The sequence below is a fragment of the Scyliorhinus canicula genome, chromosome 13 (assembly GCF_902713615.1).
Source record: "Scyliorhinus canicula chromosome 13, sScyCan1.1, whole genome shotgun sequence".
NCBI lineage: Eukaryota > Metazoa > Chordata > Chondrichthyes > Carcharhiniformes > Scyliorhinidae > Scyliorhinus > Scyliorhinus canicula.
In genome coordinates this window covers 72331240-72345660 of record NC_052158.1, presented here as the reverse complement: position 1 = coordinate 72345660, position 14421 = coordinate 72331240, and the positions used below count along the sequence as shown (strand labels likewise).

General features: G+C 43.4%; 1 protein-coding gene across 3 annotated transcripts in view; it reads left to right on the top strand.

Annotated features, from left to right (window-relative positions):
• The first annotated feature begins 1573 nt into the window (after positions 1-1573).
• The window catches only part of fam168b (family with sequence similarity 168 member B), a 43622-nt gene continuing 30774 nt past the window's right edge, over positions 1574-14421 (top strand). For 2 of the 3 annotated variants that reach the window (XM_038817168.1, XM_038817166.1), the window contains exon 1: positions 1574-1692. The gene's annotated coding sequence lies outside the window, so the exon portion shown is untranslated. Of the gene's footprint in view, positions 1693-2411; positions 2431-14421 lie in introns of those variants that run through there. The other variant, XM_038817165.1, reaches the window with a different exon arrangement.

Genomic DNA, 14421 nt, shown 5'->3' with positions numbered 1-14421 from the left:
TTCTCTATCTCTGTGCTTTCAATGAAATGAAATGATTGAACTCCCGCTGATGTCCATTACACTCAGACTATACCTGCTGCTCATGCATAATCCTCCAATGAAATTCAAACACCAGCAAGCCACGCACAGTGGTTAGCACTGCTGCTTCACAGCGCCAGGGTCCCGGGTTGGGCCACTGTCTGTGCATGTTCTCCCCGTGTCTGCATGGGTTTTCTCCGGGCGCTCTGGTTTCCTCCCACAAGTCCCGAAAGACGTGCTTGTTAGGTGAATTGGACATTCTGAATTCTTCCTCTGTGTACCTGAGCTGGAATGTGACGACTCAGGAATTTTCACAGTAACTTCATTGCAGTGTTAGTGTAAGCCTAGTTGCGACAATAATAAAGAATATTATTATTAAATCCCATTGCAGCCACCAAGCTCTCAGCCAATCAGAATCCTCTTGTTTTTTTTCAGTTTGAATTTGATTGGGCAGCACTGTGCTGGAGGTGTCACCTTGTGGCAATGCTACATAATAATGGGAGCTGTAGTTTCTTTCCCTTCTTGATGGTTGCTGATGACGAATTATGGGGTTGAATTGTTAAAAATATTGTTTTCAAATATCCAGGATTGATGCCATTCTGGGAGGGTTGGAAATCATCGGAGACGATCTATGATTTCAAAAGGAATTCGGATGTGGACATGATGGAAACAAACTTGCAAGGTTGCAGGGATTCCATAGTAACTTCATTGCCATGTTAATGTAAGCCTATCTGTGGCAATAAAGATTATTATTATCAAGCGGAATAATGGGATTGGAAGGATTACACCATGGAAAGATAGCACATACTCAAAGAGCCAAATCTCCTTGAGTGCCATAAATAATTTAATAACTCCGCAAATTATCAGACTGCCCATTGAGCCTAAGTTCTACAATGGGCTACCACCCTCAAGTTCCCCTCCAAACCACACAAAGCCATCCCAACTTGGAATGTATCCTTCATTATCGCTGAGTCAAAATGCTGGAACTCCCTTCCTAACAACAGCACTCTGGGTGTTGCTGCACCACATGGACTGCAGACAGTTCAGGAAGACAGCTATCACCTAAAAGGCAATTAACAATTGGCAATAAATGCTGGCATCGTCAGCAACACCCGCAGCTCGTGGCCGAATAAGCAAAAAAAACATAACCTGAAAATATTTAGCATCTTCCGCTGAATACTCCCGCACGGAACCTACGGGGTAGGAATGACTGTCTTCCCAGTTGCCCTTGAGGAGTACAAGCTCCCCCGCTGGGAGCCGGGGATCTCTAACTGCATAAAAGATCGGCCAGTAAGGCACCCACCAGAGAGGAAGCCAGTAGGGCTCTACTGGGCTGTGTATATATCATGTTGTAAATAAAACCTATTTACTTCACTCAGTGTGGACTCCTCGTGTCTTTATTTAATCCACACACCCTCCCCATTTTGGATCCATCAGATCCAGGTTCAGCCATGAGGAGGCCCAGACAGAGTTGTTGTTATTTGTTGTTATTATCCCTGCTGACCTCACCCTCCTGACGTCACCACGCCACTTGCGTGGCGATGCTGCAGTGGGACCGGACGTGAGGTGCGGCCTGCCGGCCGGAAGTGGCAGTGCGGGGTTCTGGCAGTTGCTGCGCAGCGTCGCTGATGTGAGGCAGAACGGAGGGTGCATCGCTGGAATCGCTCAGTCAGGGTGGGTGCTGTCCCCCAAAATCCCGCACCTCTCCCCGCCCCCGAATAAACCCGTCACCTCCCATCCCCACTCCATCCCCGATGGCCATTGTTGGGCTCGGGCTTTATTATTGCTATCATCATTTGACGCCGAGGCCTGGCGAGCCCGCGCCCTCACCCCTTTCCCCTCCCTAGGAAGAAGCCGCTCGGGCTCTCCGCATCGCTGCACTCCCATCCCCGGGGAAGTGGCGCTTGCTCGCTCCCCCCTCGTCCCCCTCGCTCCTTGTTTTGGGAGTGGGTGGTTGTGTCGGCCCCGGTGGGGTGTTTCCTTGCAATGTCCGCGGTGCCGCTCGGTCTCTGCAGACATTGACAATTGGCTGACTCCTACTTGTCACCCGCAGACCCAGAGCAGCATCGGCCTCGCAAACTGAGGCCCGGCTGACGGGTGAACGAGGATCGATGAATATTGGAAGGGGCATTTGCCAAGGGTTTACAGCTTGAATATTGGCCCCTGCGTTTTGTGTGCGCTTGGCTTTGTTATTGTCAACACTTCCATATGCCCAGTGAATTTGAGATCTTGAGCCTCGCATCCGAGGTTTTAATTACACCGTTGGCTATTTTGATCCCCTCCCATTTTTATTTCGAAGGAACACCGCTCCTTATTACAACGAGGGAAACACAATTTAATGTCGCCCGGGGGATTCGGAAGCCCAGGCGCAAATTTGGAATGAGAACAGAAAGTGCTGGAAGCACTCAGCAGGTTTGGTTTGGCAGCATTGTGTGGATAGGGAAATAAGAGTTAGCGTTTCAGGCCAATAGTCTTTCATCCGGATATTCAGAAGTGTTTCACTTTCTATTAGGAGGCTTTCTTGAGTTTTGTAAACCATTTATTTTCACTGTGATGCATTCTTGCGTCAGGTAAAGATATGGATTTACTGTTTTATAGCAACGATACTCTTGTTTAGTAATTGTGTGACTGACCGTTTGTACCTGCCACTGATACGTTTGTGAGGTGAAAAAGGTGTGAACAACAGTGAAATAAATAAATGCAGAATGTGCTCCACCTGAAAACTCTTCACAAAATTGAAGGTACCCCAACATAATTTAAAAATGAAGTTCTCAATTTAGTGACTCCTTGACAAAGAGTCATCCAGACTAAAGGTGAGTTCCTGTTTCTCTCCACAGATGCTTTTTGACTTCCCATGTCGGTGCAACATCGTGGGCCGAAGGGCCTGTACTGCGCTGTATCGTTCTATGTTCTCTGCTGTCAGACCTACTGAGATTATCCAGTATTTTCTGTTTTTGTTTCAGTTTCCAGCAATGATTTGCTTTTATTCTCAATTTAGTGTTGCCCTGAATCCTCTTTATATACAGGGGCTGCAACCCTATTCGGTTTGATCCTGGCTGATCTGTACCTCCACTCCCATTTACCAATTAGCTCCATATTCATTGTTTTTTTTCTTTTCTTTTCATGTACTATATGATCTGTTTGAGCTGCTTGCAGAAAAATACCTTTCACTGTACCTCAGTACACGTGACAATAAACCAATCCAAATCTTTAGCCAACACAAATCTCTTGATCTCAGTCTTGGACTTAGCCAATCATCCACAGTCTGAAGACTTTGAGAATGTAGCTTGAACCCAATAGTTTCATATTGTGTTGCTAATTTGTTCTTAATTTATCCCTCATTTCTGCTGCAACTGGAGACAGAATTGAAACCATCAATATTTTGCTTTAATCTTCTATGATTCTTGTTTGCTATCTTCAAACAAGTTCTAAGTTTTTCTATGGTTCAAGTAGACATAATGCCACACATCTATGTGCATCACCAAAATCTCAGTGGCAATGCATATAATTCATGGTCAATTTTAAATTTAAGTGCTCCCTCATCATCATAGTTCGCAAGCTTATGTGGTCAGAAAATAGGAACTCATGTTTGTGTGTCTGTGATTTGACTGCCAAACCATATTTCTGATGTAATTTGGAAGGCAAAGTGAGGGGGTAGTTGTCTTTGTGATATGATTTTGTTCCGTGTGCTGTCATGTGAGAGCACCTTTAAGAAATGAGTGTTTATATATGGGCGTGTATATAAATATCTGTAGTGAGAGTACCTTTAAGAAATGGGTGTTTACTACTGCAGTGATGTCAGGGAGTGGGTGGAGCTGGGCTGTTTGTCAGCTTTTTACATTCATTTTAGGCTGTTTGCTGCAGGGTGTGCTTTACATTTGTTTTCAGTGTTGGAGCTGAAGCCAAACAGAGCAGGTGTACTGTTGACCTCTGCCATGAAAAGACTATCTCTTGATCATTTGGTGAATTCAGTATTATAAATGTTCTCAGTAGTCAATGTAAACCTAATGTGTTTCTTTTGTCTTCTGGATGTTGTTTGGGAAGTTATTAAGGATTACTTAGTGTTGTATTCTTTGGGGGTTGTATTTGAATTGATGGTTAAGATGTTGACTGTTTTAAAAAGGTTAGCTTGAGTTCATAGAATAAACATTGTTTTGTTTTAAAAAATACTTTTCCATTTCTGTTTACCACACCTGTAGAGTATGCTGGGTGCTCCCCATACCACAATCTATTAAAAGTTGTGGATCAGGTGAACTCCATGATATACTTTGGGGTTCTCTGAACCTTGGCCCATAACAAATTGGGGGCTCGTCCAGGATAAAAGTCTATCTATTGGATTGGCTTACTGAACTTAAAACCAGTGGGGGGTGAGCATATTGTCGTTGTTTTTCAGGTGTGGTATTCTAGTTTAAGTAGGGAGTGTGTTGTGGACAATGGCCCTTTCAGAGGCTCTGAAGTTCTTGGGGGTGGAGACGGTCACACACTTGCGTACAGAGACTATAATCAGACTGTTAGATTTGGCAAAAACATTACAGTTAACATTACCTGACAAAATGCGAAAATATGAGGTAATTATGGTGGTGGCTAAGCATTTAAAGTTGCCTGAGATACAGTTTGACTCATTGGAAGTGGCAAAATTTAAGTTATAAATTAAACACATGGAACATGAGAAAGAATTAAAGCAGCTTGAATACGAGAGGGAGGGAAAAGCGAGAGGGAGGGAAAAGCGAGAGGGAGGGAAAAGCGAGAGGGAGGGGGAGGGAAGGAAAAGAGAGCGAGGGAGAGAGAGGGAGGGAAAAGAGATAGAGAGAGAGAGGGAGGGAAAAGAGATAGAGAGAGAGCGAGAGGGAGGGAAAGAGAGAGGGAAAAGAGAAAGAGAGAGAGAGGGAGGGAAGAAAGGAGACAAGAAAGAATAGCCCTAGCAGAACAAAAAGAAAGAGAAAGGGAGATACAGATCAGGGAAAAGATAGAGAGAGTGTTTGAACTTCAAAAAATGGCCATGAAACATGACAGTCAGTTAAAATTGGCAGACGTAAAGGGAAACATACAGTTGGATGATAGTGATGAGGGCAGTGAGAAAGAGCATCAAAGTTGAAGGTTGGTGGGAATCTATTTAAATATGTCCAAGCATTGCCAAGGTTTGACGAGAAGGAGGTGGAAGCCTTTTTCATTTCATTTGAGAAGGTGGCTAAACAAATGAAATGGCCACAGGACATGTGGATATTGCTGATTCAAACAAAGCTGGTAGGTAGAGCTAGTCAAGTGTTTGCATCACTACTGGAGGAGGTTTCTGGGATGTATGAGGAGGTGAAAAAAGCCATCTTAGGTGCATATGAACCAGTGCCTGAAGCTGACAGACAAAAGTTTAGAAATTTAAAGAAAGAATTTGGTCAAACATAGATGGAGTTTGAAAGGCTCAAACAAAGTAATTTTGATAGGTGGATAAGGGCTTTGAAAATAGACCAAACCTATGAAGCTCTCAGAGAAATTATACTGTTGGAGGAGTTTAAAAATTCAATTCCTGATGTAGCACACTGGGCTAAATTGCTGGCTTTGAAAGCAGATCAAGGCACGCCAGCAGCACGGTTCGATTCCCGTAACAGCCTCCCCGGACAGGCGCCGGAATGTGGTGACTAGGGGCTTTTCACAGAACTTCATTGAAGCCTACTCGTGACAATAAGCGATTTTCATTCATTTCATTTTCATGTGGAAGAACAGAGTGTTAAAACTGCGAGAATGGCAGCTGATTATGAATTATTTCATAAATCAAAGCTTGGTTTCCGACATCAGTTTCAGCCTGTGAGGGATAGAAACTGGGGACATGAGAAATACTCAAGTGGCAGAGGCAAAGGTGATCTGATGGGAGATAATAAGGGAGTGTACCTCAGATTAAAAACAAAATCCAGGAGGGTGGAAAAGAAATGAAAAGTTTCAAATGTTTTCACTAATAAACTAGGTTGAAGAAAAGCACTGGGAAGGCTGATGTGGTAAAACAGGATAAGACAGTAGGGTTTGTTAAAGTGGTAAAGGAAAGCCCAAGTGAAGCGAAGGAGGTGCAAAAGATTATACAGCCTGATCAAGAGGTGATTGATAAGAAGGTGCGGGATCTCTTTAAAGATTTTACCTATGTGGGTAAAGTTTACTCATGTGTATCAGGATATTTAGCAGAAATGTGATAAAATGTTTTTTTTTTAAGAATTGTGTTATTGCCTTGTACCTGATGTAATTTCATCAATCATAACCTGTCAATTATGTGGAAGGCTACAGTTAAACTAGTATTGACCTTTGGGGAATTATATTTTGTACTGCATTACTGTTAAGTGTGACCATAGGCTTCACATCATAGTTGAAATGTGTTTGTTATGCAAGTGGCTGGCACTGAAACTGGAAAAAACATGGATAATGCTGGTAGTCCAATCAGGTATTTTTTTCTATCACGGGAAATTTCATTGCTCATGAAGGCTGCTGAGAAATGCCCAACGAATAGCTTGAGGTTGTGTGCATTGAGTTCTGATTCTTCTCAACAGCAATATTAATAATATGTAGCTTTATTTGCCTGCTTTTATTGTTTCTGAAGAAGCTGAAGACCATGAATTGGTGAAGTACCTGACTACATACCATCCCGTACCAGCCTCCCCGGACAGGCGCCGGAATGTGGCGACTAGGGGCTTTTCACAGTAACTTCATTGAAGCCTACTCGTGACAATAAGCGATTTTTATTTTTTTTATTTTTTATTTTTTACATGCGTTATCGACCCACTGTAAGATGCAAAATTGCAATACTACACCCATGTCCCATTTGTATGTACTCCGTTGCAGCTCATACAGTAAAAAGCCATGCCCTTGAGTTTGCACAGTTTTAGATAGTGACTTAACCTACCCAATAGCTGAGATTCAAATTTTAATATGATTGTACATGGCTGAGTGTCCCAGTGCCATAAAAGGTGGCTGGCATTGATGCTGTATTTACATTGCAGTTAGAGGGGTATCTACTATTTTTGGAGTTGTCGGCAAATTGCCTCCCCTGTCCATCCCATTGAGTATTGATGCTGCTTAAAGTGCCAGTGTAACTTTGATCTATCATGCACTTTGCATTTGATTAATTACAGCATGGCGCTGGTATTGCCTTATCGTACCAATGACTTTGTATTAACAAAGATCTTAGTGGTTTCCTTTTTCACATTAAAAAATATACTGAAAGGTGTTGCAGCGTAATGAAACAAGGAGTAACATGGGTTGTGCATGAATGATTGCAGCCCAGATTTGTTAAAGTGGCCAAATTCTCAAAATCACAAGCTGCAGCAATTAATTCTTTTGTTTTCCGCTGGTATACCATCCCATAAATCTACAAAACAATTCTCTTACTAGAAAATACCAGTCATTGCTGAGCATGCATTTGGTCTGTTCTGCACAATGTAATTGTCAGGAGTAAAGCAAAAATGCATGTCTTGCTGAGGGAGAGGAGTGAAACCTTTATTATTACAGTTGGCAGAAATGTGTATGTAATTTCCATTTGTAGTATCTGGTGTGAAGTGGACAGTTATATCAGGAATGCTGTTTTCTTTCAAATGCAGTTGACCGGCTTGAATTCACTGTTGATCATTCTTATTCGTCTTCATAAAAGGTGGAAGTTACTTAATTGTGTTCTTTTGTCATTGTACCTGTCAGTCATGTGGAAGGGTTTCAGTTGTTACTTCCTGCTGTAGTGGTGGATATGTGGCACCAGTTCCCAACATTTGAAGTGTGCTGGATTATGGTGTGTTTAAGAGTTGATCATTTAATGTACAAGCATGAAATACCAAAGTTTATGATTGTTATAATTCTAGCTTTCTGGACATTTCCCAACCATGGTCTTTCTGTTGTAGCCATCTGGGATGGCCACTTACAAAGGGAAACATGGCCACTTGCAAAGAATCACGGGAAATATGACCAATGCAGGATCCGGACGAACTCTGAGCTTAAGTGTATATTTGCCACTAGATAACCAGACACTATCGAAACACCCAGCCGATTTGCATTCTAATGGCCCATTTCCCAGAATAAAAGACTTGTACTCGGGTATCAGATACAGATCCAGACACATCGGCGCTACTCCCTTAACCAGTAAGCCCGAACAGCCAAGGTCAATGACCGCTCAGGAAACACCCAGCCATCGAGGCACCCGCCACTTTATTGGCTAAAAGCGAAGGCAGTAATCGAAGCCTGCCGAATTATTGGGTCCAAAGCTAAGGACCGCCCCCGAAGGATAAAAAGAGACACTGACATTTGTTCGGTCTCGTTTGGCCCCGGTGTACCGGCACTCTCTTGGCCCGGTCTACGCCTGGTACCAATTGCAGCACCACAACCTGAAGCAAGTTCAAGACCAACAATCGCTACCAGACAGATGAGCCCAGCAGAAACAAAGTCACTTCTCCAGACCCAGCCACGCAAGATCCGAACAAAGTCCTTGTTCCTATGAATAAAGTCGGGTGCCTGAAGTTAAGTACAGGTTGTTGTATTGTTAGGTGTAATTTAGCTTGTGGTGTTTTATGTTGCATGTCCAAGTAATTCTTGTGTGTAAATAAACTATCATTGAACTTGAACTAACTAACTGGTTGTTGGGTCTTTGGTTAAACCTTGTGGTGGTATCATCTGATACCTGGCTACTCTGAAAGAAATATCATCATTAATAACTGTCATATCAGTAACCAGTTAAAAAGAGCAACATTATTGGCATCTCCGAGCCGAATTGGCAACGTTATTGGCGACGTCTGACGGGACTCGACCTAAAAGTGATTTTGTCACTCCGAGAAAACACACAAAACTTTGCATTAGAAACCCAATTGAGAAAAGTGAAAGAAGCCACAAGTGTAAGGCCCATTTCGATCAAAACTCCAAGATTCGGAAGTATGTATTACTTGCATGCGTACTAACAGGGATATAAGGTAAACTCGTTAGATTGTGTTGCGCAAAACTATCGGGAGTATTGTGAAACTGAAAATAGCCTAGGCCATACCTGCTGTTCGAATCGCCGCCTTATTCCTCCTGTCCCAAATTAACAGTAGGAAAAGAGATAATGGAAGCAATGGCAGCAAAGGCAATGGAACGCCTAATGAACCTGCAGGAACTCGAGGTCGCAGCAACCAGTAGAGCAGAGCAGTGCCTCATATGGGAAGAGGAATTGAGAAAGTATTTGAAGGGGAAAGGATGGCCCCTCTGGTCTGAGTTCTGTTTGAATGAAGAGTCAGGTCCAGGTAGTATAGGACAAACCAGGTGGGATAACCTAATCGAGATGCATAAAAAGAATGTAGGAAAAGTTTGTAAGCCGATGGCAATCGTGTCTTCTCTGGCACAATTGCGAGCCACAGAGGTCGTGAGGACGCTCCGCAGACTGCTTGTAGAGAAAGAGGAGAAGAGTGAGGGGAATGTTAGAAAGTTAATGAGCAACTCTGAGAGCAGCTAGAGTCAAGGAAATGGCTGATGTCAAACGGGCACTCCAATCTTGTTTAGTTCACCGTAGCAGCTTTCAGACCCAGTACGATAAGGCCTACCAAGATACACAACACGCAATTTTGGTACGAGAAGAGACAGAACAACAGGTAGAACAGTTAACAATGCGCAGATTTGAAGGCAAAATTACGAGCACTCCATAGTTCCACAACGGAACAAAGGCAGAGTTCAGTAGATCGCGCCAAATGTAGGCAACAAATAGCCAGGTTACAGTCACTGCTCACAGTGCACAACGGATTCAGAGACACCTTTGGACCAAATTTAGATCAGGAAAATGGCCCCGATTGGCAGGAACTCAATGAAACTGCCCATAGATATGTGGAAGACACTGACAAAGAGTAATCGGACTCGAAACGTTATCTCTTTTCTCTCCCTACAGATGCTGCCAAACGTGCTGAGATTTTCCAGCATTTTCTCTTTCGTCGTAGAAGACACTGAGAATCGGAATAGAGTCCCCCAGGCCCCAAAAAAGAAAGCACCCGCACCACCGACTGCACAGGCAACACACACCCCCAAGAATCCAGTTACCACACAGTGCACGTCACTGGATCGCGAGGAGCCCGATTTCGTTTACACCACCCCACTAACCATCATACAACTGAGATGCGTGTGACAAAATAGAACCATTCCAACCCAGAGCAGACCCGCATAATTTCAATGAGCAAGTAAGACAGCAAACGGTTATGTACGGTCGAAATGAAAGGGAGGAAGTTAAGCTTATAGTCATGAGCCTTGACCCATCCGTTAGCTCAGCATTATCAGATCCACAGAATGTAGGAGGAGGAAGCCTCCAGGAGATGAAGGCAGCTATTTTAGACGCGATTGGTTACAACAGAGGAGACCCCGTAGAAGGTCTAAACCGATGTAGATAAAAGAAGGGAGAGCATCCGACTGCATACGCAGGATGCCTTTGGATACACTTTAAAGCGGTCTTTGGGGATTTAGTCCGCGCACGCTTAGATGATGACAACACACCCAAATGGGCCCGCACTTTCGTCTCCCACGCCACAGAGCAGGTCAAAAAGCCTGTGTGAATTATGACCCCGCAGACGGCACACATAATGAAGTGTGGGTTTTGAAGCAACTCTTCAGAGCTTGGGAACAATCCCTACACAGACAGGCAGATCAGGAAGAGATAGAGGCAAATATGCACCCAGTTAGAACTAACCAGGGACCCGCATGGATAAACAAGGGTAGAGGAGAAGTCCAATATCCCAAGGAACCATATCCAAAGGAGCAATACACCAGAGAGCCTGCTCTACCTTGTATTCCCCGGGGGTCATGTTACAACTGTGGGCAGTCAGGACACTTCGCCTGAGATTGCAGGACACCCCCACCACCAGCTAGACTAGCCCCCAGATATGAAAGAACACCACACAAAGCAGCTTCAGATCCTAGCTGCTCCATGCAAACTGTGAGCGCTTAGCCACCACTTCTCATGGCAGGGACACCTCAGCAATGCCACTTCATTTTTGTTTCTCTCCTCCTTCCTCTCTTCTTCAGTCACTACACCGACTCCATATGCTAGTTACAACCCAGCCCAAATGTGATTGCGGCTAACAAATATATTAGACTGGCCGCCCCGAAATTCGGCTGGTTAAGATAAGCCTCAACCTCCCATGGTTGTGATTTAAGAAAGACTGGTTGGAGAAATTGTCTACCCACTCCAAGGATCGACCACAAGCTGCGAGAGTCTCTGTACTTTAAAAATTTGCATTTCTTGTCTCCAAAATGGTATTTTAAAAAAAAATGAGGGAGCCACACATGGTGATGATCAGAATGGGTAATTGAAGTAAAGAGAGAAAGACTAATAAAACAAGATATTAACCGAAGATAATAACAGATACTATGCTTGCACCCTCAGGAATATACGAAGAACAAAAAGACACGATGAAGACAGAACTGATGACCACCATTATGATCATTGCTGGATCCCTACAGTTGCGCGCATTGACAGCCTTTGTACCCCATACCACACCGACCCCGAACAGAACCACACAACATGATACCCTTAGCCCAGACACCACACCACACATAGAGATACACACTGATACTCCCACGTGGTGAGAAAAGATTGAAAAATGGCAGTCCCTCCTATACAGTAGAAGCCCTCTTGGTAATAGCAATACTCTGCAGTATCGTTCAGACACTTAGACTCCGCAAATAGCAAAGGGGAGCCTTCTGCTCCCCGATATATACATTCCGCGCCCCTTTTCTTGGAATTCAACAGACCCCACAAACATTTTGAACCTTTTTTTGATGAATAAAGTTTGCGTTTTCTGTAAATGTAATGAGGTAAGTAGAAATGCGATGCTGCTGTTGTTTAAATTTTTTGTATTGTAATATAAGTTACGTTTTGTTATTTGACAGCAGCATGAGTGTAGTTTAGGTAATGACAGTTAGATGTTTCCCTTGTGTAAAGAAGTTAAATGTATGATTAAATGTTTATAGTGGCCCCTTAGTGTTTATGAATGTGTGATGCATCAAAGACTTGGGTAAATGCTCCAAAAACATAGGACAGAGTAGTGTAGAACCTGTCCTTAACCAAGGGTAACCGGCACACCGAAGACGAATGAAGGACCAATAGTGCGATCCACCACGCTTCGCGTTTGGGATCAAAAGGACGGGATGTAGCCATCCGGGATGGCCACTTACAAAGGGAAACATAGCCACTTTCAAAGAATCATGGGAAATATGACCAATGCAGGATCCAGACAAACTCAGAGCTGAAGTGTATATTTGCCACTAGATAACCAGACACTATCGAAACACCCAGCCGATTTGCATTCTAATGGCCCATTACCCCAGAACAAAAGACTTGTACTTGGGTATCAAATACAGATCCAGACTCGTCAGCGCCACTCCCTCCACCCAGGAAGCCCAAACAGCCAAGGTCAATGACCGCTCAGGACACGCCCAGCCATCGAGGCACCTGCCACTTTATTGGCTAAAAGCGAAGGCAGTCATCGAAGCCTGTCGAATTATTGGGTCCAAAGCTAAGGACCACCCAAAAGAGCACGAAACCACTGAAGGATACAAATAGACAGTCATGTGTTCGGTCTCTTTTGGCCCCGGCGCACCGGCACTCTCTTGGCCCGGCCTACACCTGATACCGATTGCAGCACCACGACCAGGAGCAAGTTCAAGACCAACAATCGCTACCAGACGGATGAGCACAGCAGAAACAAAGTCACTTCTCCAGACCCAGCCACGCAAGATCTGAACAAAGGCCTTGTTCCTCTGCATAAAGCCGGGTGCCTGAAGTTAAGTACAGGTTGTTGTAGTGTTAGGTGTAATTTAGCTTGCAGTATTTTATGTTGCATGTCCAAGTAATTCTTGTGTGTAAATAAACTATCATTGAACTTGAACTAACTAACTGGTTGTTCGGTCTTTTATCGATATCTGGTTAAACCTTGCGGTGATATCATCTGATACTTGGCTACTCTGAAAGCAATATCATCATTAATAACTGTCATATCAGTATCCAGTTAAAAAGAGGAACATTATTGGCGTCTCCGAGCTGAATTGGCAACATTATATAATCATAATAATAGCTTGTCAAAAGTAGGCTTCAATGAAGTTACTGTGAAAAGCCCCTAGTCGCCACATTCCAGCACCTGTTCGGGGAGGCCGGTATGGGAATTGAAACTGCGCTGCTGGCATTGTTATGCATGACAAGTCAGCTGTTTAGCCCACTGTGCTAAACCAGCCCCTGTAGTATGTACTATCTGGGTTTGTGTGCAAATGGGTCACTGTGAAAACTAATAGCCATATGAAGATTAAACTATATGAATTTTCTTGGATCCCTTTTATGGGCATGGGGCCTTAAGTGAACCAGTTTAACTGGGTCACCACAGACACAGTTGTACTACGCAAGTGGTGCTGTTTTAATTCGGAGATGTTAAAAGCCTATTAAATTCAAAAATTATAGGTTTTCTTGCCTTCCTGTGTTAAACTGCTTTTGAGTGGGAGTTCTGGCGCTGAATTTCCAATTAATGATTTTTTTAAAAATTCAAATCAAAATCAACAGACGGAAACAACTTGCGATGCAAAGAGTGAAAGGATGACCAAACAAATCAGTATTTTAATTGCAAAAATCTTTCTGAAGACACTTTACCTAGTTAGCTGCTATTGTTAATACAGTTTAATTGCAAGAATAATGCATTAAGTTGGCTTCAGGCCAGATAGGTTCGGACAGTGATTGTGCTCCTTGCCTCCCAGCACTGCCAAACCACAAAAGCCTTCTGACCTCTGTTGTTTTAGTGCTGCCAAGTTCTACAGCTTCCCTATTTTTGCCATGTGGTCTGTGACCTCATTTATTTTCTCTACATCGGTTCTGCAAAACCAAGAACCTTTCTTGAAATCCTGCCAAATCCTAGAACCTTCTCTCGAATAGCATTAACCCAAGCGGCACCAATCTTCCCTCCCAGTATTTAAAATTTCCATTTCTCTGGACTGTAATGTACATAGCAATAAGGTAAGGAATGAAACAATTCAAGGCACAGATTCAGCTCAAAGGACTAACACCACTGAGACCTGGGTACAAGCTGAGCCTGGCCCATGATAAATAGATCAGTTTCTAAGTGTTTTGATAATATACAGAATATTGAATTGGGAAAGACAATACCAGAGTAACAGTTTTGATTACGGATATTATTATCGCGTTAGGCAGTGAAGGATATCAGAACTGGCTATATATCCCCTCAAGGTAGAATTGAGTTTGGTGGGACAGACCTGCTCGTAATGATAGAACAGCAGGATGTATGTTTGTGGAGATCAGAGAAGCTTGTTACTAAAGCAGTGGTTTCAATGGGAATTTAAATTTTCACAGTCTAGATTTTAGTGAGTCGGAATAATCAACAGTCTGATGATGGGGGAACTGCGAAATCTCACACTAACCATGACATGATTGAA